At 36.2% G+C, this 27,842-nt stretch overlaps 1 pseudogene; it reads left to right on the top strand.

The window, feature by feature from the left end:
• LOC107710551 (pre-B-cell leukemia transcription factor 1-like) overlaps positions 1-27,842 on the top strand; it is a 65,292-nt pseudogene that overhangs the window by 30,658 nt on the left and 6,792 nt on the right.

Genomic DNA, 27,842 nt, shown 5'->3' with positions numbered 1-27,842 from the left:
AAAAAGTGTATATTTTTTTTAATGTGATTGTTGGTACATTTTACCAGTTTTTACCATACTTTCAAAACAAAAATTAAAATAGGAAAAATATGCAATATGAAAATAATTGAAGACAAAATGTGTTTTACTGAGAAAAAACAAGATTTGGTTTTTAAAAAGCCTTTTTCCAAAAGGTACATCTGGAAAAAGGGGGGGTCGTCTTATAATCAGGGTCGTCTTATATTCGGGCCAATACGGTATATAAAAAAAAACACTAATCCAAACTTTCAAATCGTAATGTACCTGTATGTGGGCACAATTTATATTTCTCTGCAAAATTAATAAAACATTACCTAACCTTAGGTTTTAAGGTCATAAGAAGCATAAATTGATATGTCCAAATTTTAGACTGTTAGTGTTTGTCTAAATATAACTGGTGTTTCCCCTGTCATGCATTATGATAATTTTTTATAATATCCTGACATGATTTTTTTTACATTGTACCCATGTGTATAATCATTTCAATCTGGTCTTTTCCTACTCTGTGAGTACTATTAGTTCACAGAACTATAATATAAATAGATCTCCATTAATTTCACATTAAATTCTGAGTGAATTCTGTTTTGTGAGTCCTTTCACATACGGACTGAAGATTGACGTGGCAAAAAAAAAAGAGCCTGTTGGATGATGTGCTAATATTAATAAAATGAACCAATTATTCCCCCGTTGACAACCTGCAAAAGCATTTTTTTATGGCAGATTGAAACATATTAAAAGTTTATTGCATTTGAGGAAAAGGACTCTGCCATTTTTGCATAGCTTTCTGAGCCCCGAGCTTTTATGTGATCTGGGTTATTGCCCCTCTGTGACATTTTAAACTTTATTGAACAAGACTTTTAAATCTGTGGGCAGTATATAAAAATTTAGGAATTTATTGCTTTCTCCCGTGGATGAGTTTCCCAGGCAGGGGGCGGTACGGGGGTGTCAGCACTGCACTTCTGTCAAGCAAGGGTCTCGCTAAACCTGACGGTCAGGTAATTCATTTATAAATTTGCGTTCTAAACACTGGGATTTCATGGTGGATCAGACATAATGCTGTTTATTTTCATCGATTCGCCGTGCTCTTGATGTCATGTAGCATTTTACTACCCTGATAATGTTTCCATGGCTACCAAGGCCATTACCGCTCAATCTGGCTGTCCTCCGTAATAGCTTAGAAAGCTATTATAAACCGTAGACCAAACTCGCTCGAAATAATCTGCACCGTTTCAGAAAGGCTTAATATCACCTCAGTTTCTGAATTTGCGAGAACGTGGTTTCCTCTTTTCAATTAGCGCTGTATTATTTAAAAAGGTGTTATATCTCACATGAAGGGTCCCATCACGTGCACGCATTTTTGTAGTCCTCCTTTATGTTTCAGAACTGAATTAACTGCTGCCCAATGAATATTAATCACATCGCTGCTTAAAATGAAGTAAGAAGTGTCTCAGATAACATAGCTATTGAATATTGGAGCTGCGCACACAGATGAAAGCCTTGGGACCAGATTGAGCGCTGAACAAAGATCAATTAAGCTGAATAAATGTGATAGAAGTTAAACAAGGAAAATGAATAATGACCTTCAGAGACGACACAAAAACCCTCATCTTTAAACACGGTGTATGTACATCTCAGACACAAGGAGGCAGGGACGCTGGGAAATATATACTCCCTAGTCTCCTGAAAGATGTTCAAACACTGTTTTCATTGCAATTAAAATGAGGTGTCCATCAGGCCCTATCTGTGTTTGTGTGGCCCCATATGTTTGGGTGCTGATACAGTGCGGATTACTCTGTTTGGGAGGCCGATAACAGGCTGTTTATAACCTTGGCACAGAGCAGAGGCTAATCTGGCTAGAGCACATTTCTTCTTAACCCTTCTGATAAAGGCTAGCTGGCTCTGACACAGGAGATGGAGAGAGAAAGAAGCACACACCTGCAGGAAAAAACAGCTATATCTGTCCTTGATTTATTCTTTTGTTCATTTTTTTACTCATTCAAATACTAATTCAAAATGTGTACCTTTAGAATACACTGCAACTGAATATGAAATGACTTTTTATGTTTTAGAATGGCATCTCTTTTTCCATTTTGCCTGTCATTATTCTGCACCTGTTTGTCAGCATCTGCCTTAGATATTGACTGAAACTCGACATGAATTGGTTTTGTTTTTAACAGATATTAAATGACATTTTAAGATGGTGCAGCAAAACAGAACATAAAAACGATTACATTACAAACTGCTACCTTTCCCATGTATAGTCAGTTAGAAAAGTCCATATTGAGAATCTGATTGAAAGCATAATTTAAATCTTATTGAATAATATTATTCAATATTCAGTATTATTAAATAAAATAATAATAATAACATCAACAGTAATAACAATATTTTATATAATAAAAATATTATTTAAAAAGAAATAGTTCCAGTCCTTGATTATGATTGGCTGAGCCATATTCAAAGCCATGGTAAAATTCTTCATAAACATATACTGTACCTATGACCTCATTACACCAGTATTACTGTGCCACTGCATCTGTGTTGCTTGGCAGCTATTCTACTAAATGTTTGATGAAGAACCGCATTGCTTGGCAGAAAAGTTATTATTTGTTATCAATAATTTATTATTTGATTTGGTTTATTTTACCTTTCCGAGAATGTAGCTATGTAACTGTTCTAAAATTACTGTAAACTATGGCTTATGGCTTTATTACATTTTGAGGTAGAATAAAAAAAACTTTAAAAAAAACTACTTTTGCACTGTATGTCAATCACTGTAATGAATTAAAACAAAATAAGTTGAAGAAATCAAATAATCATAGTAAATTATTAATGTTGTAATATAAGTAAAATAATTCTATTAAAATCCAAAAATACTAAATAAACTACAGATGGACTACAGATGAATATTAGCCACCTTTGCTAAATGTGGCACGTTTTACATTTATTTTTTATTATTAAAGTGTAATTTCTCTGAATGAATGAATGAATGAATACAAATATCACTTCTGAATTTTGTATTTAATTTGTTAACTAAATACATTTTTTTAACTTTTACATTTGTAACTAAATAATTGTGCTGATAATATAATATGTACTGGAAAAATGTTGTTTTAATTTAAATGCAAAGCATAAATGGCCTCAGAGTTTTGGACACCACTGTATGTAATTTTTCATTTGCTGTCAGACCTTTATTTTTTATTCTTTTGTAGCTACAATATACATAAGCCGGTCCAAAAGACTTCAAAGAGCCCTCTCCTGTGCTTATTTTTACTACACCTCCACTGTTTAGAGAAGGTTAAAGCCCAACCTTTGTAGAAGCCCATGTGAGTTTAACATAGACGGACTCAAATTAAGAAGCGCAGGTTCACAGAGCTGAGTGTGTGAGAGAGATGGAGCTCATAAAGCCCCTGAGCCAAAGCATAGTCATGCTTTGTAACCACCGCCCCCGCACAGCAATGTCCCGGAGAGCCCCAGAGTCAACACTGAGACTGAGCGAAGGCCTGTCTGCCCATCTCTCTCTTCTTCACCAGCAGGGAGAAATTACAGCCAGTCCCATGCCACTGAGGCAAGTATCTGAGTCTCTGGAGGCAACTCCCAACTAGGTCAAACTCATAATGTAATCCCACCATCTCTACCCTTAACCAGCTGTACGTGAGGATGGAGAAGATGAAGCGAAACCTCCCACTCCCCCAGCATATTTCAGCTTCTCGCCTGCAGCGCTCTTACAAAAATCCTATTTCTATATTTCCAAGTGTCAAAATCGGCATTCATTATCATGCTAATGTCGGCACTGGCCCAGATCATACCAAGTGCCACTGTGGCACGCTTAAATCATTTTGTCAAGTTCGCTGTTTGCCGTGTGCCAGAGATGGCTCAGGTTTCGCATACATTAAAGGTGCTCTCAGTCTCTTTTTTTCTTCATTAAAAAAGTTTTACCACTAAAAAATTACAATTCAAATGTTTCAAATTGAGTACATTTAAATGAGATATTTACAAACATACATCCTTAAGAATCTTTAGAACTATACCAGTTTTTGTAAAGATGATAAAAGTAGAAAGAAGTAAAAGTAAAATGCAGAAATAAAATTGTGTTTTTTAAGCATTTGTTGTATATCTTTAAAACTTAGAGGACCACAATGAAATTAAGTCTTGAAAATAAGGCTAAATTGTTTACATATCTTTTACATTTTCCTAAGTTGTTTGAGATGGTTTATATATTGTCATTCTTGTGCTTTTTTGCAAATAAATAAATACAATACAATTATTTACAAATATAATAAATAATAATATAAAAATGAAATAATAAACTACTGTATAAAAATAATACAAATTAAAAAAAAAATCTAATTATAATAAAAACTCTTCAGTCATTAGTAGCCTGGTAAAAGCTAATTCATTTTACATGGAGTGGGTCACCATTTTTATATCACATGACTAACTGAATACTTTATCTTAGTAACCTGCTTTGTAATGCACACTTTCGCTGTTGAATAAATTAATCATAGCTAAGAGCTATAGGATTGATAGCGGGGGGAAAAAAAAATCATAATAAGAAATCTCCAGTCATATCAGCAGCCTAATAGAAGCTGATTTATTTTACACGGAGCGGGTCGCCTCATGCGGGCCACCAGTTTTTGATCACATGACCAACCGAAGACTATAGTGACTTCATATCGCAAACCTGCTTATCACTTTTGCTCTTTGAATAAATTAATCATAGCTTACTGCCATAGGATTGATATTGAAAACTATTGCTTTTGCATGAAGCTACATCCACACCACTAGGTGTCAGTGTAAATCCTGTCAGTACAACATAAACAAAAGATGACCATGTACCTAGCTTTCACAACAAGCCAATATGCAGGTGCGATCTCTTCAGGGCTACACGTTCAAAGGACGGATCATCACGTAGCACTTCGAAACCAGGCCATCGCCAGATACAGGCCTGTTCTTCACGTAAAAAGCCTGATGAAAGTTGATGAGTAAACAACATGTGTTTCCATTTACTGTACCTGCCTGCAGCCAGAGGGGGGAAAGCCCAAAGTCGACTGTGAAAACACTCCCCGCAGGTGAGAAAATAAAAGCCAGGGCTAAAAATACAGTCAGCAGCTGGGAGTTATTTGGAATGGGCTGTGTGCAGAGGAGAGCGCGGCAGTCCAGCTGGGGAGGCAGGTGTGGATGGGCTGACCGACAGAAAGCTGCCTATTTAGTCACACTGCAATCCCTCAAAGCAGATGCCGCGCAAACAGGCCTAGCGCTTGCTCAATTTCCTTTTGTGTTGACTCATGCATAGCTTATTTGCGGTGGGCATTTCGGTGAGGGATGGGTTGGGGAAAAAGCTTCCAAGCCAGCCGGGTGAGGAAGGAGAATGACAAATGGAGAGAGCGAAGGAGAGAGAGATAGAGAGAGAGAGAATGAGGATGCTTTATGCGATCTTAGCGCAATTTACCGGCCCCTGAGCCGAGCCTCCGATTCCGCTTGACAGTTATGCACTTCACTGGTTTTCGCGTCGAGGCGTTTTCAGACGAAACAGGATTCTCTCTCCTTTTTGTTTTGTGTTTGTATAACATGTGAAGTGCCCTGTATTGTAGCTCTGTCATCACCTATCCATTTAGCTGTAGCTTCAGACCGCAGTGCCTTTTTGGGGTCAAGCGTGGCTGCTGCCTTCCGAGACTTGCCTCTCATTTTTCATACATATCGCCTCAAGGACAGAAGGAGATGTAAAAATGACCCCCCGCTACTTTCTCTAATGAGTTCATATACAAATGACCTCCCTCTCTCTACTTTTGTCTCTTGATTGACAACAGGGGTTCCCTTTGACCCACATGTGCATCTGTTATGCGACCCACATAAGCCAGTAAGATTGAGTGATTGAAGAGTTGTGAACCTCGGGGCGAGTCGGTTTTTGTCCGGCCCGACTTATCCGCGAAGCCCGGTCCGCTTTGAGCTCATTTGCATGTTCAGCCACATTCGTTTCTTAACTCAGAGAGTCTGCAGGAGTCCCCGTCTCACCGGGGAGTCAAGTGAGTAATGCTGTTAGCACTAATTAGCAAGATTAGCTGCGCCGCTAATCTCCAACCCAAAACAATCAGAACAGAAAATCCCATGTTGTGACAATTATCTTTGAATATGTGAAAAATTGGATCACGTTTTTTTTTTTTGTAGATTTCATTCTGTTTTCTCTTCCGTGATATGACCTTTGGGAAATCTAGGAATGCTGTCTGCTTCTGAGAAAAGATTGGTTTTGCTTAAGTAGTTTTGGGTGTGGCAACAGATATAATTTGAGATAGTTTTAAAATCAGTTATTTTGTGCGTTATTGCATATTAGTCTAGTCAAGCAGTATAGTCAACTTGTGTTTTTGGGTTTACCTGACCCAGATAAGTAATTTTTTTAAAAATGGGATATTTCAACAAAAAATTAAAATTCCGTAATTTCATGTAATGACATTCCAAACTTGTATGATTTTCTTTCTTCTGTGAAATACAACAGAAGATACTTTGAAAAAATGTCCCCATGTTGTTGTTTTGTTGTCCATACATTAAAAGTCAATGGGGTCCAATATTGTTTGGACACCAACATTTTTCAAAATATCTTCTTTTGTGTTCCACAGACTAAAGAAAATATTACAGGTTTGGAATGACATTTTTTAAATTTCAATTATTTTTAATTTTGTATAACCTGATCCACCTTACTAATGGTTGGTGGTTGTGATCATGGGCTTATATATAATTTATGATTTGGGCATGCAATGAAAATTGTGAACGTCTTAATGAAATGGCTTTTCAAATGTACTGTAGGACTGGTTTTGATTTTGTCCATTAGCAATTTACATTAAGACAATTGGATTGTTGTTGTTGAGGGGAGGGGATCTAATGTATATGATTTCAAGATTACGAGGGCACAAATAATAATGTGCACAGATACATAATAAAAAAAATCACTTTAAAAAAATAAGAATAGTTCATTTTGATTTCATGTTGACTTTCACCTAAAACTTATTCACAGAATCGTATATTCATTTTTTTTTTCAATGCAACTTAAGTTGGTATTGACAAGTTTTCCTAAGCAAGGCATTAGTTATGTTGGAGTAGTGAAAATTATGACTGGCAGTAACTGAAACAAACAGTCCCATCACTGAGCACAGGCCTCTATTCTCCAGGGCCTGCTGCTTACCACACACAAAACACAGGTCTCTAGCGACCTGGTGTCTTGTGGATAGGAGTTGTTATGAAGGTTGATGTCTCATGTAGTTTTACTCTTGCTTACTGAACAAGGCAGCCTCAGCAAAGCCAACACACCACAGCTTGCAAGTGGAAAATTCCAGAGAGAGACAGACACTTCACAATAACAAAATCTGTGAGGGGATATAAAGTGTGTGGCCAAATATTCTTTCGTTCGCAAGGTAACTTGACATTTTCTTCCACAGATTCCAGATGAGACCTGTTACTACTTTAAGTAGTCGGATTCAAAAACACTAACACGCCTGTTTCCACAAGACATTTATAGTGTACGGGGAAACTATGTTAACCAAGAAAAATTGCTTATAGGCTATAGTCCAATTAGAGATGGTGCTTGTGTCAGTGTTGGCAGGCCCTCTCATTTTTCTTGTTTACATAAGACGTGTCAAGTCCGGTACACAGTGTGAGATCTCCTCTCCAGCTTGCACTTGCAGTGAGATCACGTTAGCAACGTGTTATTGAAGTAACAGCTTTACGTGTACAACCGTGCCTTGAACCTGCCCTCCGTCACAGCTCTGTACCTTGGGGTCATTTAAGATCCAGTTTCTTCGCCAGAATCGGGTCCAAGCATGTGTGCTAATAGACTTTTCTCGCCTTCTACCAGTGCTCTAATTTACACCTCAACTGCGGGCCAATCCTGCAGAGACACGCAGACCATTTGTTTCAAGTAGGATGGGCTCACAGAATACAAGATTTCAAGATTCTCTTGATAATTAAATGACGAGTTCATCCAAAAAGTATTTACTTTATTTAATCACCCTCAGGTCATTTCAAAGCTGTTAGTTTTTTATGTGCAACACAAAGATATTTTTTTTAATTATCTTTCAAAGCAACAAATTTAATTCCTGTCAAAATGAAGTTGAATTTAATGATTCCCTGAAGAAATAAATGTCATGCTTGCCACAAAAATATTAAGCATTAAAAAAATCTTACGTTTTCAACATTGATAAAAATATAGAACTGTTTTTTTGAGGACCAAATCAGCATATTAGAATGATTTCTGAAAGACTAGATTAATGGCTGATGTAAATTCAGGAATAAATTAAATTGAGCAAAATATTAAAATAGAAAACAGTTTTTTTATATTGAAATAAAATTTCACATTACCATTTTTGCTGTTTTTTATGAATATAATTTCATCAATAATTTAGATCAATACATATTTCATATAAATTAAGCCTCAGTGAGGAAAAGAGACTTTTAAAAAATACTTTTGAACACTAATGTGTTGGATTCATTAAAAATGGTTCCCAACCCTAGTCTCAAATCTATCACATGGCTTCAAAATACTCTAAATATAGCTCACAAGTCATAAGGACTCTTTTATGCTTCTTTTATATGCTTTACTGACACATCAGAACCACTGAATTCTGGGGAGTTGTGATTGAATGTGGAACATTGGTATGATTTGAATGTTGAATGTTGGTGCGGTGTTGACGCATGGCATGTTTGTGAATATGTTCTGCAGATAAGTGCTTATCTGCTGGATGTTGTGCCAGAGTTGGAGCTGTTTGACAGGGATGCGATGTAAAGCTGTGGAGGGGTTTTGTGGTTTAGTGGGCGGCTGGGAAGGCACATGGATGCATAGGCTGCCTGCGGGTGTGGCAAATAGCCTAATCCCACTTTAATCTGCTCACACTCTGTGTAAATAACTGATTAGAGAGTGACACACACTTGCCGAGCATCCATAGCCCACAATACTTTCATTTCTCTGTTTGAGTGTTTAGTATATTGGTGCATCACTTAAGCACTATTGGAATGAGATTAGCTTTCTCAACCATGTTTGAGTTAATTATTAACCTAGGATGTCTATTATTCCATGTTCTGATTTGACAGGATTGAGATCTCTGTAGTTTTTATTAAGGTGAAATTATCTTCTTTTTTTTGTGGGTGTTACGAAAGGCCATGTGTTCTGGATACATCCATTGCAAAACCCACTGAAATAAACAAGACTTATATGGGACAATGACAAATTAGAGTGTTTAAAAATGTAGTGTAAACACATGTGCCAAAATCTTACTCATTATATTCATGTCGGTTTCAATGGTTTTGAAAAACTTTATATTGTTTTCAAGAAATGTTCAAATTGAATTACTTCTGTCTTGTGGTGCAACCATCAAGTAAACAACAGTATTATTTTAGTATTATTTATGTACTATTATGGTATTTATTTTGATTGAGCATTTATTTTTATATTTTCAGTTGTGATTTTAATTTCAGTTTTAGTTTTGTTGAGCTTTTGTCATTTTATTAGTTTTTATTTAATGTGTTTTTAGCTTTATTTCAGTTTTAGTTTTAGTCAACTTCAGCTTATTTTATTTCAGATAGTTGCCAATATATCGTCTTATTTTCATTTAAGTTTAATTAAATCTAATATTTTTATTTTATTTTATTTAAACATTTTGTAATAGTTTTAGTTAACACTGGTTAAAAAATGGTAATAACATATTTTCTTACATTACATACTGTACACTTAATTATTTTTCAAGTACAAATATCATTATATACAATTATTTTTTTTGTACAAATATCATGAATTATTATTTCATGAATATTGAGTATTTTGAATCACACCACATGACTTTTTTAGAACTGAACATTTTCCTACCATAAGGTCAAATTATCTGATATTTTAAGAGATTTATTGACCTTGACACACAGTCAAGGGTTTGCAGGGGTCCTGTCTATAATATCTGTTCCTGTTTTGTGATTTTTGTTCTGCATACTTCAAGAAAATTAGATTCAGTTACAGTATTCGACAAAAGTCAAAATAAATTAGAAAAACTGTTCTGAAATAATAATGCACCACAATCACTGACCGGATGGGACTGGATTTTCCAAAGGATGCCCGAGTTGAAAATCAGTAATTTTGGAAAAACGAATCTCATCCGAATAGAGCTATATTTGATAAAACACTCCTGTGTTTGCATTTATCCATAGAGGGATTGAAAAGACTCGGGATCGCACAAAGATGGATTTATCTGATGTCGACGGCTGCTATCTCTGAGAACCCGGTGTCATGTGTGAGATGCAGACATCCATGTTTCAGAGGAGCCAGACACCACAGGCAATTGTCTGTGTGTCTGCGAGTGGCCATATGTTGCACGTCCTTGTGTCGTAGCTTAAGGGAGATGCTCCCCTAGAGATGAGAGGTTGTTGTAGTTTGAAATGAATCCCTCATTCCTCCCCCTTTCCCATCAAGCTCCATCCCCCTCAGCTTCACTCACTCAGTCATTCTCATGGGATCCAGAGCAAAAAACAAAGGAGTCTTGATCAAACAGGTAGCTGCCACCAAATGCTGTCAGATGGCTTTGGTTTGGCCCCCGGTCCTCAAAAAAAAAAAGTAAAAAGCAGAACACAGACCGCTTCAGTTGCCGAGCCCCTTTCATCTGCCTCCAGATGTGGTTTAATTTACTGCGACTTGGCTAATTATGGTAATTAAGGATTAATTACTGTTAATTACTTTCGCATAAACTCATCACCAGTCAAAGAGCGAAGCCTTATGAAATGTGCCACGCGTGCAAACACACCACGGGGACCTCGGCGAGCGTGTGGGGGTCCCTTTACATGCTGTCGCTCGTATAGAGACCCTCTTAAGGGTCACAACAGAGCGAGGTTACTGCTCTCACACGTTCACCTCTGCTCTCAAGCCCACCTGCACAGATGAACATTAAAGTACTACCACACTCAGTCCTGCTACCTCATCATTTTTAAAGGGTTATTTGATGACACTCAGTCATTAGACACATCACCAAACATGAAACACGATCTGTCAATATTTATTCATAAATTTAGTTTTTTTAGGTTTTTAGAAACCTGTATGACTTTATTTCTTATATGAAAATCTAAAGAAGACGTTTTGAAGAATGTTCACACTTCTGTTTTCCATCCAATGAAAGTGAATTGTGACCACAATTCCAAAATGAAGATTTTTAAGGCAAGTTACATTTTCAGGATAAAGTTTCAGTCTGTTCCTCTTAGGACTGAACAATATATCTATCAGGATCATGGACAGTCTGTGTCATGTTTTGCCCGTTTCTGTTCCCTTATTTGGTCATGTTCCTGTCCTCGTTTTGTTAATTAGTTTGATTAGTCATCCCATACACCTGTGTTTCCCCAATCATCCCCTGTATTTAAGTCCTAGTCTGTCTCTGTCGGTTCTACTCGTTACGTTGATGTGTTTCCTGCTGTCTCCAGTGTTTATGTACCCTGTGTTCCATGGATTAAAGACTGTTTCGTTTATTCCTCGTCTTCATCGTTCCTCGCCATCACAGATTGTGACAATATCATAATAAAATCAATATCGCAATATATCTTAGTGTGATTATCAAATCTCAAAGGCTGCAATTTAATTAAAAAATATATAAGCACTGCAGGTTTCCGTGAGAAGTGCGGCGCTGTGTTCATTTGCATATATTTATTTGCCGGCAAACAGCCACAATAAATGCTTGATGGCTTAATGTTTGAAAATGAAATTATAAGATGAATTTGTATTGTAAATGTTTTTTTTTTAAATTAAATGCTAAATTATTTTTTTTTCCTGAGTACTAGTACACTAATATAATTTTTAATACTAGCACACTAGTATTGTTAGAAATTATTTCATATATTGCTTAATATTTTTTATTTAATAACACCCATAAAAGGATGGTTTGCACTCAAAAAAAGTATTTCAATAAAAAAATAATTTTTCAGATTTGTATTTTTATTTTTTTTTTCTTTGCTGGTACATTTCCAAATAGAGCTATTAAAGTAATCTAGTGATTTTATTTTTCCTGTCACAAAATGCATTATATATTTATATAGCATTATACAGTATATAGAAAAACAACATATTGCAATGTCAGTTCTTTCGAATATCATCCAGTCCTAGTTCCTCTTATAAAGCTATCAGATAAGTTTTGAAAACTACTACTTTTATTGTGCATTTATGGTCCCCATCCATTTTCATTATAAGGTAAAGAGCAGCGTAACCATTCTTCAAAACATTTGCTTTTGTGTTCCAAAAAAAAGCCATACTGGTTTAGAACAACATACAGTAAGGCTGAGTAAATTACTTTCATTTTTGGATGAACAATCCCTACAAGCTATCTTGGCTACTTTGTGTGTGTCAGCCTTCAAGTATAACTCTGGAGGTATTTATTCGAGGAGAAAGATGACTTGATTTCCTTGGTGGTTGATTGTTACAGAGAAATTCCTCTCTAACATGCAATCCTCATAAAGGAAGCAATATACAGAGAGCTGGCAGATTCCCTAAGGAGCAGAGATTAAGTCATACGCACCTCTCCCTTTAGTAAACAGGCACCACACGCATGCAGGGGATGACAGAGAGGAAACCATTCCGCTCCGGCTCGATTAGATTAGCAAAATTCACTGGGAGAGGAGGATGGGGGAGAGAGACAAGCGTGCATAATTAATTCTGACTTTGATCACTGTCGCTGTCTTTCAAAGGGATCATTTCCCATCTCCAGCTCTTTAAGAGACAGACATTATAGAGCAACTCTGGAAACTCAATACGTATCTGTTAGAAGCCAATGCAAAGTGTAAAAGTGAAGTTTTATTGACAAACAGCCAAAAGCTGTGAACTTTTAGTGGTTTTTGTAAGTGCATATGTTGTTTTATGGTTTGCGTGTCAAACACAGTGAACTAAATGAGCCATTCTCATGCATCCTTGTCCCTGTGATCTGTCCTGGCAACATACCAAGCGAAAGATATCTAATTTAGCCCAAAGGCTATAAAAACTCGGCTAGCTTAATGCGCCAAGCTGAAGTCTGATTAGATTTAGTGAGGTACATTTCCGAGGCACCTTAAAAGACAGGACTTTGATAGCCTGAAGACACTTTGCGTCACCTGTTTTGAATAACAAATTCTTTTAATGAAGGTCTTTAAGTAGAAGTGCGTAGCTCTAAATTGTCTTGTGCTGTGCACCAGACTGCCTGGTGGAGGCTTGATAATGCTAATCATGGTTATTGGCTGTAGCTTGGGGGCCAGTGGCGTCCTAGCTCTACGCTGTCCTCCAAACCAGTCTCGCTGACCACAATCCATGGGAAGGGGGCAAGAGAGGGAACAACGGGAGCCACCAAAGCTGCGTAATGTAACGCCTGTCATCTCGACTCCCACCAGTTGTCATCACGGCAATGTACTCCAGTTCATTTTTTTAATTGACACCGTACTTTACCATTCCAATTCAGTTCATTTCCCCTCCTCCCTGCATCTTCAGCGTTCATTCTGTCACCCTCTGATTCCTTGAGCCTTTCTTTCATTATTTTGGAGAGCCCCCTATAAGACAGCACAGTTTTGAGTTTTCTCAAATAGACTCTGAACTGACTTCAATGAATATAAATCCTGTCATAATTACTCGCCTTCTTTTGTATATTCCGCGAAATGTAAAAAAGTGGATGTTAATTCACGTGCATTTGTCAAAGAAACATGGAGAATGATGAGCAAAGGATCACGAGGAAAGGATTGAGTTTTCTAAAGGGTTGTTAATAACGTGATATTGTCGGAACAAAGGTGCAGCACCAATAAACAACATGCTTGTTAAAGTGAATGTGCATAATCCTGTATCTGAGGCAAAATTACTAAATATTGAGAATGCAATAGCCTGTATTATATTAACGTTTCTAACTCTAAATATTTCAATATAAAATATTTAGATATTATGAACTGTGTAAAACAATAACATTTAAATTAAGTATTTTAAAAACATCTTATTTAAAGTTTAATTTCACCTACAAGTTGCATTTAATGTCAATCAGTTGGGGGAAGTTAATCTATAAGTTGAGTGTGTTTTTATTAAATAAATAATTTACCAAATAAAAGAAAAAGAAAAATCAAACAAGGTGAAGTACTTTTTATTTCTAAAGTATTTGAGGTATTATATAAAGTCATTTTTGTCAATTTTCAGAATAACTACATATATTAATGACTATATTGTGAAAAATATCGTGAAATAAAATTAGTCGTACCGTGAAATAGAATTCTGGTCATATCGCCCACACCTAATGTGAATTACTGGAGTCTTTGCATCTCTCAGTCTTGTTTGGCAGCAACGTCTCTACTAATAGCGTAACTGTAAGTTTATCTGCTTCAAAAACGCATATTACTAAATGACAAGTAGCTTTTAAGTTGCTAACTATTTTACTGATAAAATTGTCAGAGCAGCGCTGACAACACGTTTCTGTGCGAGTATGTCCATACTGTGTGTGTGCATTTCTAAGGGAGAGAGAGCGGGAGAAAGAGAGTATGTGCTTTCCGTACATAATAATAAAACGTAATTTTGTGGCTAAACATTAAAATAATTTGTTTTATCTTGTTGTTCAGTATATTTATTTGCTCAGTCAGTGTCATTGTGGGTTTTGGTTCTTTTGTTGTTGTTAGTTATTAGGACCTTTAAAATAACTGAAATCATTTGGCGAAGTGATATGGACATGTAATGCAGTCAAGACCTGCCTGGAACTACTTTAGCCGTGCGTTTCCCTGCAAATAATTTCACACCTTAGAATGTTTGTCAACCAGATTCAAGCATTCAACAGCCCCATAGTATAAACCTAACTTGACACTTGACTTGCATAAGACTATGTTGATATTACTCTAAACCAAAACATGAGTAAATGTTTCATACAGGACCAGCGAGTCATGTTTTATTTCTGTAGTGGGACAAGATTTTCAGCATGATGGCAGTAACACAGAATACAGTAGCACAGACAAAGAGTGAAGAACACAGAGCTGTGCTGAATGGCTGTGGATGTTATTATTATGCTGCCTATACCACAGATAGTCTCTCTCCCTCGCTCTCTTTCTCTCTCACTGTATTCAGGCTGTGTAATGAATGACAGCAATGTTACATTAGCATGTCACTGTCCCTCTTTTGGTCTCATGGACGAGTTGGTGACAGGCCCACCATGACACAGACAAGAGAAAGAAATTCAGCAATAGAGAAAAACGGAATAGATGGCTCCAGAGATTTACAAAGCTTTGATGCTTTTTATGATCTTTGCTATGCAGCATAATACACTACTACAATTATACACCATTATTCTTATTTACTGAAATACCAAAGCAACAGTAAATTGTGATATACAGAATGTTTCATATATTTAATTTAATATTTAATAATAAAAAAATCAGTACAAGTATAACATTTTAATGCTTTCAAGAGTTTTTATTTCTTAGTGTTAGCCACTGCCAATATAAATAAAATATAAAATTGCAATTAGAAATATAAAATATAAAATTTAAGCAGTTAAAAATGGAATCATTGATGCAAAATTAGTTTGTCAGCATTTTTATATTAAACGATATTAGTTTTGTTGAACTATCAAATTGGTTAGACCTTAATGCCTGGGGAAAAACGAAACAAAACTAAACAAAACAATAAATTAAAATAAAATAAAATAATATGAAACAACATTGTTTTTTTAAATAATACATGAAATGAAATTCATGAAAAATTTATTCATGAATTTATTTAAAAATTAACAATAGAAGAAACAAGAAGAAAAAAAAATTTTGCTTTTAGCCAATAATATTTATATCAGTGCATCCCTGTTAGTAATTAAGGCATAAGGCCAACATTATGGTTGCAATGGTAAATTTTTTGTTAGGATTTATCATAAAACTTGCCTAAAATTGAATGTAAATTGTCTTTCAAATGCATGAAAAATCAACTCTTGATCTTTTTTAGAAGGTGTACCTCTATCGTTTTACTTTATATTCTCTCCAGGCGTGTGTGAAGCACCAGTAAAGTGTGTGATGTAGTGAGGTGCATTAGATGCTTGTTGGCTGACGGCATGAGTCTGCTTGGAGATCTCAAGTCTCAGGTTACCGCATTGACTGCATCTGGAGAGGCTCCAGGGCCCAGCGCTGGCTGCCAGTGCCAGTCCAGGAAGGCAAACTTTCATCATCCTTGTCAGGGCCATCACAAGCGCCTTGTTTGACCATACATCTTCCTAATTGTGACAGAATACTTCAACATCATTAATTAAACATGCTTTCATTTAAGACGCTCACAGGGAGTTGAGGCCATGCAGGGAGGGGGCTGGGCAGTATCACTGTATGAAAATACAGCAGTGCCGGGGCGGCTTGTTTGCATTTGCTGTTTTTCCTTTCTTTTTTGTTTTGACTGGCTGGCTTTGTGGTTGTGTCTCTCTCTAGTTTTTATGGGATGGTGGTTGTGTTAGTGTAAACGCCAAATGACAAAATGAAGTGGTTTCTAAGAGGCTTTCACAGTAAGACCGTAGTATCAGAAGGTTCCTCTGTCATCCGTAAATTACAGTGTATCTTGTGTGTGTGTGTGTGTGTGTGCATTCGTTCCGGTGCTATTAATACAATGTCATGTCACTGATAGGGCCTCCTCCATTCACAGATTAATTATAGATGAGTACAGAGAGAGGTGGGATTTGTCTTCTGTCACCGTTCAATTAAAACATGCCAGAGAGGGACGATTACTTCATCTCTGGCTTTATATTGTCATGCTAGCCACAGCACAGTAATATTCTCATTTATAAACAAACAAACTTCTCCTCACTGACTCACCCGGTATGTGTGGTTAGATCCTCTAGTGTCTAGTAGAAGGAAGTAAATTAATTGGCTTAGTAAAATAATGAATTTACACAACCAGTCAAAGGTTTGGGGTAAGATTTTTTTTTTCTTTTGAAAGAAATTAATACTTCGCAAAGATGCAAAAACAAGAGATTTTAAACATGCAGATTGCTCATTTTTGGATGCATTTTAACTTAATACAAAATACAAAAATCAACCTACTTCTGTACAGTATGTTTGCATTCCCAGACAAACATGAGTCCTTCAATGCCCAGAGGTTTCTTTTAAAAGATACTTTTTGGATCATACTTAAAAAAAAAAAAAAAAAAATGCAATCACTGCAAAAAATACAGACTGTGAATTTAAATAAAAGTTCAATTTAAAAATGTGGGGTCAGTAAGAATGCATTACATTGATCAAAAGTGACAATAAAGTCATGTATATGTTAAAAACGATTTCAAATGCTGTTCTTTTGAACTTCCTATGCATCAACGAATCCTAAAAAAAAAAATTTCCCCCCACAAAATATATTAAATAGCACATGTTTTTTGATGTTAATAATATTAAGAAACGTTTCTTGAGCACCAAATCAGCATATTAGAATGATTTCTGAAGGCTGCCCAAAATTCAAAGAAATAAATTACATTTTAAAATGTAATAGAAAATAATAGAATAAATAGAAAAGCCTTTTTAAATTGTAATAATATTTCACAATATTACCATTTTTACCAACCCCAGACTTTTCAGTGGTGGTGTATGTCAATGATACCCATACTGTGCTGCACATTACTGACAATATTGAGCTGAAGCTTGACTTTGCAAATTTAAAATCGCAAATCAAATCGCAATCGCAATATCTGTCAAAAAAATCGCAATTTGATATTTTCCCCCAAATCGCACAGCCCTAGTCCAAATATATATTTGCAGTAACCAATTTATGAATTCACTGCTTTATCAAGGCACTGCTGTGTATTAATATGTAGTCATGAAAGACTATACAGTACTGACATTTTTCAAGATATTGTAAATTTTGATTTAAAAAGGGGGAATAATTCCAGATTGTTGTACTTCTGTCATCATTATGATATAACAGCCTCAATGAACTTTGGACACTGCAATAAAGTCAATCAATTTTAATTGTCATCTGTTCAGTGACATTTATTCTCTTATTTAATTGATAATTAAGATGAAATGTAAGTTACAAACTATGCGAGAATATAATGAACAGGTGTGTGCAATATCTTGCATATTAGATTTTTTCTTTTTTTTTTCTTTGCAAGCTGTTTTGAACACATTTTTTTTTTTTTAAGAGAACTGCCCCCATTAATATAGTTATTTCTGGTCATCTTAGCCTAACAGTGGCCTTTGGTAAATATTTACAATGTAGAAACATACCTTATTGCTTATTTAATGCATTTGTTTTAATGGTAGCTTGACTTTTAAAAACGCTGAACATTGCGGAAAATTTTTTTCACACGTTCTACTCCAAGGAGGTTTTGCAGAGAACTAAAGAGCCACGAGTCTGCTGTGTGCCATATGTCTGTCTTTCTGATACAAAATCAGGCCAAATCCTCCTGTCTCAACAGTAATCCATTCCACTCTTTGACTTCCAACTTAATTCCCTGAAGTTGATACCAACCTTGGTTTAGACACTGAAAAGATAAACCCCCCTGACTAAACCTAGCTCGAAACCTCTGACTGCGTTAGTGCCTCGTTTCACCTAAACTAAAGACTTTTTTATAGCTCCAAAGGAGGATTACAAGACTCTGCAACCTCGTGATCGAGCATGCATTTTAAAAAGATTACAATTTAACAAACATGAGGAAGATGTGAGTTTTTCTGGGGATTATCACGGGGGATACCAGACCCGCTTGGCCTTGTTGTAGAAGTGAAGAGAGTGAAATTAGGTCTTGCTATCAGGTGCGTGGGTTCTAGATTGGCAAATCAGCTGTGAAAAGTGAAACGCTCAGGAAAGCGACTGCTGGGAGGGTGAAATTAAGACTTGTCTGAGCAGAAGTCACATCTGAAAAGCCTCCAAAAGTGAAATGGTCCATTAGAGACTTCTAAAAACTGTGCCGTTCATGATGCTAAGAGGTGAGAGAGAAAACTAGGGTAAGATGGGTTAACATGTAACACCCCCACCTTTAATTTTCTTCTTGACATTAAATTTCATCTGAACACATTAATTGAATGCTTATGCTCATATAAATGTTGACATGTCATCAGAAAATGGACATTTGTATTGATTATTGAGGTTAAACGATCTAATTTTTTCACAGTAGTAAAGTGATTTTTTATTTAATATTTATATTTTAGTCGGACACAGACATTTATTTGTTTGTTGGCCTTTGGAGCCTCAGAAATATGCAGAAGGCCACCATGGCATGTTGTTGTTATTGTGATTATAGTTCCCCGCCCCCAATTATTTCAAACATCTATGTTATTATTATTATCTTGCAAATGAAAGGAATATATATGTGACCCTGGACCACAAAACCAGTCATAAGTAGCACGGGTATACAGTATTTGTAGCAATAGCCAACAATACATTTTATGGGTCAAAATTATCGATTTTTCTTTTATGCCAAAAATCATTAGGATATCAAGTAAAGATCATGTTCCATGAAGATATTTTGTAAATTTCCTACCATAAATATATCAAAACTTTTTGTTTAGTAATATGCGTTGCTAAGAACTTCATTTGGACAACTTTAAAGGCGATTTTCTCAATATTTCGATTTTTTCCGCACCCTCAGATTCCAGATTTTCAAATATTTGTATCTCTGCCAAATATTGTCCTATCCTAACAAACCATACATCAATGGAAGGCTTATTTATTCATGTTTCAGATTATTTTCAAAATATTGACCCTTATGACTGGTTTTGTGGTCCAGGGTCACATATGTTATTTATTACTGTGACATCCTTTTTTCTTTTTTGTAATTGTTCATCCAAATTAAGTACAAAATAAGAGACATACGATGATTTTAGAAATTATTTAAATAATAGAAATAATAGAATATTTCATTTAGTATTTTACACACTCAAAGGCCAATTTTAATAACATTTGTGTGCCATTTTATGCCAGTAATGGGGCTGCAACAACTATAATAGTAAATGTTTATCTATTTTCCCCCTAATGATATGATGGATGATACATTACTATTTTACACGTTAAACTAAAATGTTACAATTTACAGGGAAATATTACTATATCAGTCAAAACACATTGTTTTTAAAGAGGTCGTCTTACCCCATCTTCCCCTACAGATAGAGACAGAAGGAAGAAACCAAAGAAAGACAGAAAGAGATAATGATCTGCTCCTCAGAAAACTGTTAATGTTTGTCTGCGGGTGGTTGAGTTCAGCTCAGTTCACATCAGCAGCGCATTGGGCATGGACCACTCTCTCTCACACACACACACACACACACACACACACACAGGGCCGGCAGCATTACAGCCTAATCGATTGCCATGCCATTACTGAATCAAAATAAATAAAGTGCATTGCGTCGGTTTGGGGTAATTAAGCAACAGCAAAGTGAATTGTATGATTATCCGCATTCATTGTATTTATTTAATATATTTCATGCATTTAATTGTGCACTGGAGGATATGGTTTGAATGAATAAATCATTATTTGCCTCATTAGATTTCCTCTCCAGATGAACGTTACGCACTTCTGAGCCTGGGTTTCTTTAGTCGATGCTGTACACCAGTCACGTTCCACTGTTGCTGTCTCTTTCTATTATAAAGGCATAAAAGACTCGCTCTTTTTCTCTTGTGTTGTGCTATTGATATACACTTGTTTTTTTTATTCGCTGTGAAATAGTTGGGTGGGCAGACAGTTGAGACGAGCCTGAAATTGGACAGTCAGAGTTTTTTTAAATCAGAGCAAGGCTTGAAGTCATCGTCAAAGAGTAGAAGCGAGGAGTTTAGGATGACGGCGGTACGAAAATCACTTTGCGAAACACACTTTGCACACGTGCGCCAAAGGACGCGCTAAAGAAGCAGGATGTTCACTGTACTGCTGGGAGTCTCTAGAGAAATCTGACCTCACCGGTGTCCCTCAACCCATGCCCTGAACTCTTGACCTCTGGAGGCCTCTGACAGCCCCTGGCATTTGCAGTGGGAGTGAGCTGACTGGAAGAGGCTGGGCTGATTGGGTTCGGGGTTGTAGAAACAGATTGCAGCAAGCTGGTTGCCTTACCCTCTGCTGTCATCTTCAGAATGATGTCACAGGAACATTTGCATTGCGTCTACTGCGGTAGACATTGATTGTTTTTGCAGGTTTTCATATGTAATAAGCCATATGTGTTACAGTTATATCAGCAGCTTTTAACTGGTGGTGGGCTCTTCTGTCTCTTCTGTTTGGGTTGGAGAACACAAAGGGAAAAAATAACGCTTAATGCAAATAATAAAAAAAAAAACTATAACTAATCATATAACTCAATATAGTTGGAATAGCGGAATAAAATGACTCTAACTATTAAAAGGGGAGGAAAGCTCTTCCTGTATCTTTTGTTTGGAGTGTTACAACCTGTATTTACACAGATTGGTATAGTAATTGGTCTCTTGGTAATAATTTAGTTTTTTCCCCACCAAGGGACATTTGTTTGATCAAAAATACAGTAAAAACATTAATATTGTGAAATATTATAAATGTCTTTACTGTCACTTTTGATCAATTTAATGCATCTTTGCTAAATACAGATATTAATTTCTTTAAAATAACATATTTACTGAACCCAGATTTTTGAAATGTAAATATTTTTATTGAACATTTTTACTATAATAAGCAATACTGATATGTTTGGTCACTACTTGACATCCACTGTAATTGTAACCAAAACAAATCTTTGCTTTATACAGTGAGTATTGGTTTTATTTGCATTAACATTTATCTCTTCTGTTATCGCTGTGGATCTTCTACAGAAATGTATGGCTGCTTGTTTGTCAAATTCTTAGTAAATCTGGATTTGTGTGCTCTTTGTTACTGGTAGAATGGCTGCTGCGGGTGCTGTCTGCCGTCAGTCTGCCTTCACTGAACAGAACAGAAGGAGAGACATCTAGTGGCACACGAAGAAACAACAGTTTATAATGTTCTAATAACTCTGCACAAACAGACAAAACTCCTTTGAGAGTCCTTATATAATCTTCTTTTCCTTCATAGTGTTGTAATAACCAACCCCACACAGAATCTTAAACATCCTCTACAATTTGCATGTTTGTTTCCTGCTAATTTGATAATACTTTCTGCTACCAGTAAGAGAGTGGTACTCTTAGCTCTGTTTAACACATTTTACTAAATAATTTTTACCCTATTTTACATTTAAATCAGGTGAACAGGGTGTTCGGAATAATTTGAACAGTACATGTATATCAGAGCAGCATCGGAGCTAAACTTTGCAGTAAGATAGATGTTTAAAGCACCTCTCTAACACAGTCAATATAAACAGTGATATATATGTACAGTCCTAAAATCAAAGAGCGGAGTTTCGTGGAATATAAACTTAATCTATATATTAACTTAAGTTGAAAAAAGGAAAGCTTTCCAGAGAACCTGACAGTTGAACGACTATGAAAATAATCAGTGGATAGAGAGCAGATAAGGAAAAAACAAGCATTTCTCTGACATTTCTACAGTATATCTTAGTAATTGTTTAGTTTAATGTTTTAAATAATAATTTTATGCTTTTACTCTTTAGTGGGTAAATATCACAAGATCAAGAACTAAAAATGAGTAGATATAATACTTTATTGTAAATGATTGTGCAAATCAATGAAATTATGGTTTTATGATCTCATACCCTGCCAAGATCAGTGTATAGTTCCACATTTTTATCACAAAGAAGAGAGCAATTAAAATGAAGGCCATATATTACTTCTCAAGCTCTGTAACGTCTCATAAGGAGACAATGTGATGTTATTATGTTAATTTTATAACAGACATTTACTTTAACTTGACTTTTATGGAGGTCACTCAAATGATAAATTATATATATATATATATATATATGCTTCTCATTTTTAAGTGTCATATTGAGACATTGCAGTTCTTAGCTTAACTAATATTATAAATATTATTCAGAGTATGCAGTTAAACAGAAATGACCTACTACATAGTCAAAGACAACATAATATGTCTGAAAACTTTCAGGATTTCCAGTTGCACCTACAAAATTACTCAAGTGTTTATTCTCTCTTCCTTTCTTGACAGTACTCAGTATCCGTGGAGCTCAGGAGGAGGAGCTACCAGACGCTCAACTCATGCGATTGGACAACATGCTGCTAGCCGAGGGTGTGTCCGGACCTGAGAAAGGAGGCGGTTCGGCTGCAGCTGCGGCCGCAGCTGCTGCGGCAGGCGGCGGCGGGTCCGATAACTCGGTCGAACACTCAGACTACCGGGCCAAGCTGTCCCAGATCCGTCAGATCTACCATACAGAACTGGAGAAGTATGAGCAGGTGAGCGAACAGTGTTTGGTCTCCAGAAAAGACTCCTAGATCTGACCTCTGTAAACTCAAATGTTTTGAAACAAAATGTTGTAGGCCTAGCACACCAAAAAGTCCTCAGGATAGGATATTTGAGCAGCTCCTGTAGTTATGTTTACATGCACAGAGATTGATGCATGTGTCGCCCCTCTGCATGTTCAGGCGTGTAATGAGTTCACCACCCATGTGATGAACCTGCTGAGGGAGCAGTCTCGCACTCGGCCCATCTCCCCTAAAGAGATCGAGCGCATGGTGGGCATCATCCATCGCAAGTTCAGCTCCATCCAGATGCAGCTCAAACAGAGCACCTGCGAGGCGGTCATGATCCTGCGCTCCCGCTTCCTAGATGCCAGGTCTGTATAAGAGTGTGTATCTAATACTACATCTAATATGTCTCTATCTAATTTCATAGCAAACATTAAGTAAAAAGACAAATTAGTAAAATATCAGACCACCAAATGCACCAAAAATTGAACCAAGACGATTTTTTTTGTAAAGTTTCCAAATACAGTATATACAGTTCTTTGATAAATACAAAATTCAATGAAATGGCATTCATTTGAAATAGAAAAATGTCTTCATTGTCACTTGATCAATTTAATGTGTTCTTGCTGAAGAAAAGAAAGAAAAGAAATCTGTTAAAGACTTCATTTATTTGATCAAAAATACAGCAAAAACAGTAACACTGTGAAATATTATTAACATTTAAAATAACATCTATCTTAATATATTGAAAAAGTAGTTTATTCCTATGGTGGCAAAGCTTCAGCCATTATTCTTCAGTGTCACATGATCCTTCAGAAATTATTCTTATATGCTGATTTGGTGCTCAAGAAACATTATTATCCATGTTGAAACAGTTGTGCTGCTTAATATTTTTGTGGAAACCTTCACCAGCTCTCAAATAACCTTGAGGTTGAAATGTATATATGTTCTTTCTTGATTTATTCATTAATTCTTGTCTTCTCAGGTATCCAACTGGTTTGGAAACAAGAGGATCAGATACAAGAAAAATATTGGAAAATTCCAAGAAGAAGCCAACATGTACGCTGCCAAAACCGCCGCGACCGCAACCAACGTCTCCACCCACGGCAGCCAAGCCAACTCGCCTTCCACACCAAATTCGGCCGGTGAGCACTGCAATAAATCAACACACAAACAACAGATGTGTTTGTTTTTGACTGGTCTTTAGTAAGTTTTAGAATATAGCCCTGCTAGTGGCGCAGAAGCAGCCAATTTAATGTCATCAACTGGCAAATAAGTACTTCACCATGGTAATGTTTTGAATTTTCAACAATTGCCTGCCTTTAATGTCCTCCTTTTACTGTAGCATTCCCATAATACCTCTCTTTATGACATCCAAATCTGCCTCTTCTTTATCTACATCAGCAGCTTGGCCTGCAGCGTAGCTCTTATAAGACTTTCTCTTTCCACAACCAATAATTCAGCTTTTACTCACCAATACTCTGCTTTTATTTAATATTGACTTAAATAGTTGTTTGGCTCAAATTATATTTTGTTTTATCTGGTGTGAACGCACCTAAGCTATTAACCGGCTTGGTTGCTGTTGTCTGGTTGACCTCCTGGATGTCATTATGACGAGATAGTCAAGCCTTTTGTCATATAGCCTTGAAGTGATTAGAGGTCCATGCACATTTGATTAGTGCCCTGCGGCTTTTAAAGCGGAAATTAAGTTAAGCCCTGCTCTCTCTTAAACATCTAGGGAGTTCTCCTCCATTAAAAGACAAATAGCATTCTTTGATTCCTTCTGTGACTCAATTAGCACATCCTGAATGACTTGGCTGTGGCAGTGTAACTGTACTGTCCATCTTAGATGTCACTGTAGAATTAATAAAAGTCTATTTTGGTCCTTCTTCACCCATTGTTATTCCTGAAACACTTAATTAAATGAACTAATAGCTATTGTAGCTGCTTTGTTTGGAAGTGACTTCTATGTGAGCTAAAAAAAAAGTGATAAGCTAAATGTGCGGTCACATTAGGTGAAAGTTTGCGTGCCAAGTAGGTTCATTGTCATTAGTATAGCAATGTATGAAGCACAGCTCACACAGAAGTCACTTCCAAACAAAACAGCTTTCTGTGTGACCAACCCGATGCGAAATCTACATAGGGAAATTTTTCGTCCTCAAGAATGCATTAATTCCTATTGAAATGACAAGGTTTTACCTACTCAAAATTTGCTGAAAAACAGTAAATGTTACTGCATCTTAAGACTCAATGTGTATATTTGTGGCATTTAGCTACAATATAACTCTTCCTACTAAAACAAAACAGCTTAAACTTGCCTAGGGCCAGTTTAGCCATCCAGCCTTGACAAGATGGTCAGACAGGTCTGTTTTGATGGTTTTAGAGGGATTTGGGAACTGGCCAACTAGCTAAAGACCAGCATGTCCAGGCTGAAAAAAACAGCTTTGAAGAGTAAACAACCTTAGGCAGGTCAGCAGGGCTGTTCCTAAACCTATCCAACTGCCTTGCTGTCTACTTTCTATATAGACAGTATTCTAACTGAAAAGGAACCTGAAAAGGGACTGATTTATTATGCTCTGTAGCATTAAAAAAATGTAGTGCTTCTCATGTGAAGCGCACTGGAGACTAGAATGGACAATTTATTTAGGTCTGGGTGATAAATCAATACATAATATTTATTGAAAAAAAATTTAATTCACAATTTCGATAATAAACTTTTGAGTAATTCTCCATATTTAGCCTACATCTAGATGTTCAGTTGTGTGTCGAAACTCAATCTGCTAAAATAAAAGTTTGGTTTAACTTGAAGAAATTATGACAGCAATATATTACTAGTCTACAGTAAACTGTACTTCTCTAAGTAATAATAATAATATTTTTTAAGGAATATCATACAACCAAGATATTTTTTCATCCATGTTTTATTTCACAGTATACAAAGTTTGTTGTCCAGCACTTTATTTGACAAAAAAAATAAAAATGCAATGTTTTGTTGTAAATGATTTGCTATATTTTCAGTTAGTTACCTTTTAAAATGTATTGATTGACAGTTTTCATAGGGCCCTCAATTAAAAGTTAAATTTACTTGTGAACAAACACATGATATTTGCATTCTGATAAACATGTGGAATGCATTTCTTTCCCCATTAATGGTTTGGAATTAATTTTGTGATAAATATTGATATCAAATGATATTGAAAAAATATATTTCTGGCCATATCGCCTAGTCCTAAATTGATTCCAATAGATTCTGGCATTGGCATGCTGCTAAACTAACAGCGCAGTCCTATAATAGGCATAAATATACCTAGCAAGCAGAAATATTAGGTACTTTTGGATTGAATGAATGAACTATAAATATATTTATATTAAACAGAATTTCTCTCAGCTCATTCTAACCTTGGATTTAGGATTTGGAACTTAGTACCGAGCTTGTGTGGTTTTCAACACATAACCCTCACATACAGTACCAGCTCTGCACTACTAACCCTCCTTACTTCAATCTTACTGTTGCATGACTGTTTCTTGTCTTTATCTATCCCTGTCTTTCTCTGTCTCTTTCTCTCGGCCTCTCTTCCTCTTAGGTTCTGCTGGTTCTTTTAACATGAACTCCGGGGACTTGTTCATGAGTGTGCAGTCTCTGAATGGGGACTCATACCAGGGCGCCCAAGTGGGGGCCAACATTCAGTCACAGGTAGGAGAGAGGGCAGATGACCAGAACTAATTTCATTCAATTAAACCTAATCACAAAATCACCGCTCACAAAATCACATCTGGGTAGCTGCGGTTCACACAGTGGGCCTGGATCCATTAGTACTACAATTCTTTTTTCTGCCTCTATTTATTGAATTTCTAAGAAAGTATTCTTAGAATTGTGCTGCTGCCTTTTTATGTGAGCTAAAAAAAAAGTGATAAGCTAAATGTGCGGTCACATTAGGTGAAAGTTTGCGTGCCAAGTAGGTTCATTGTCATTAGTATAGCAATGTATGAAGCACAGCTCACACAGAAGTCACTTCCAAACAAAACAGCTTTCTGTGTGACCAACCCGATGCGAAATCTACATAGGGAAATTTTTCGTCCTCAAGAATGCATTAATTCCTATTGAAATGACAAGGTTTTACCTACTCAAAATTTGCTGAAAAACAGTAAATGTTACTGCATCTTAAGACTCAATGTGTATATTTGTGGCATTTAGCTACAATATAACTCTTCCTACTAAAACAAAACAGCTTAAACTTGCCTAGGGCCAGTTTAGCCATCCAGCCTTGACAAGATGGTCAGACAGGTCTGTTTTGATGGTTTTAGAGGGATTTGGGAACTGGCCAACTAGCTAAAGACCAGCATGTCCAGGCTGAAAAAAACAGCTTTGAAGAGTAAACAACCTTAGGCAGGTCAGCAGGGCTGTTCCTAAACCTATCCAACTGCCTTGCTGTCTACTTTCTATATAGACAGTATTCTAACTGAAAAGGAACCTGAAAAGGGACTGATTTATTATGCTCTGTAGCATTAAAAAAATGTAGTGCTTCTCATGTGAAGCGCACTGGAGACTAGAATGGACAAT

The sequence above is a fragment of the Sinocyclocheilus rhinocerous genome, unplaced genomic scaffold (genome assembly GCF_001515625.1).
Source record: "Sinocyclocheilus rhinocerous isolate Xijiao unplaced genomic scaffold, SAMN03320098_v1.1 scaffold957, whole genome shotgun sequence".
NCBI lineage: Eukaryota > Metazoa > Chordata > Actinopteri > Cypriniformes > Cyprinidae > Sinocyclocheilus > Sinocyclocheilus rhinocerous.
This window is presented reverse-complemented; position numbering and strand designations above follow the sequence as displayed.